This window comes from Bombina bombina, chromosome 2 (assembly GCF_027579735.1).
Source record: "Bombina bombina isolate aBomBom1 chromosome 2, aBomBom1.pri, whole genome shotgun sequence".
NCBI lineage: Eukaryota > Metazoa > Chordata > Amphibia > Anura > Bombinatoridae > Bombina > Bombina bombina.
Window position 1 is genome coordinate 144,578,720 of NC_069500.1, and position 1,387 is coordinate 144,580,106.

Genomic DNA, 1,387 nt, shown 5'->3' on the forward strand with positions numbered 1-1,387 from the left:
GCTGATTGTACAATTCCTGTGTTATCTTTATTATAGCATTCACTAATGTAAGGGGGATTTTTTGACCCTTACCTGACAATGATTGTTACTGTCTAAATTTTTATATGGAATAACTTATTCATTGTGATGCACTTTTTATAATTGATTATTGTAACATATTTTCTTTACTATAAATAAAAATTTAAAAAAAAAAAAAAAACTCCCATTACTTCACATTTAGCTATTAAGATCTTTCCGGTCATTGTTAGCTTTTGACTTCTGCATTTTTCTAATTTTTGGCATGCCCTCTCTGTCCTTTCCATCTAGTTAAGACTAGCCATGTCCTTTCCGAATTTAACTACTAGAATTTTTATATTGTCAGTCTGAACTCTGGGTCCAAAACCTGTTTTCTGTTCCCTCCAGTTAAAATAGAAAATGTTCGCTTTTCTCCACCTTGATTTTAGCAGCTGCTGCTTAAGAAAATCTTGTTTCCTGTACAGTCACTGCTGTATTATGCTCCCACTCTATGCCTGCAGTGCACAGATCTCTCTCTGGTCTAACGTTTAGTGTGTTCAGGGAAAAATAAAATGGTGTTGCCTATTGATGCAAGTTTAAAATTCTTTCATTTACAAAGATTAATCAGGGGAAAGCGCGAACGCAGTCCCCCACTACCACAAATTATGCAGTTGAGTCTCCCACATTTGGGGAAATCACAGGGGTCAACCCAACCGAAGTGCAATGGATGAGCCTCACCCTGGGAGAACCACCTTCATGATCATGGTATCTCCCCTGCCAGGTAAGTATGATTTGTAGTTTCAATCGAGCAGACTGCTTCTCCAGCGCTACTTGATAAACATAAGGCAGCTTCTGTTCTTACATGCATAGCTGACCGTAGAGATAAATACATTCAAATACTGGCTAAAATAGATCAGACAGGCTCTCTGTTTCGTTTTCATAGTGAAAGATTCAATTTCATTCAACTTTGCTTTAAAGAACCAGCATTCCCAGGATACATTGCAGCAAATATATTTGCATGTGATGATGTCACAAAGGCTGCCTGCTGTTTCTTCACAAGCATTATCACTCGTCTTATTGCTGCAAAAGAACTGAGCCGAACAGACATCTCACAGGGTATCACTGCCATTATAGCTGCACAACATCAGCTGCTGCACAACATCAGCTTCAGCACTCTGGTGGCATAGATGGTATCTAAGGACCAGTCCATTTTTCAATTTCTTACCCTTAAAGTGAAGGTAATGTTAATACCCCTAGAATTCATAAATGCTTACAATATAATAAGTTTACTATGATTGCTAAAAAATTTGTATCATTTTTTGGAAAAAATTAGAGTTTTATTCATTATGTTTGTTCCTACCGTTACAGGGCAAACTCCTCCCATCCTTTACTT

At 37.3% G+C, this 1,387-nt stretch overlaps 1 non-coding gene across 1 annotated transcript; it reads right to left on the minus strand.

The window, feature by feature from the left end:
- Window positions 1-619: 619 nt before the first annotated feature.
- LOC128650497 (U1 spliceosomal RNA) lies at window positions 620-783 on the minus strand. Its single transcript, XR_008400794.1, has one exon. It is a non-coding gene; the product is annotated as a U1 spliceosomal RNA (small nuclear RNA).
- Between the last annotated feature and the right edge of the window lie 604 nt (window positions 784-1,387).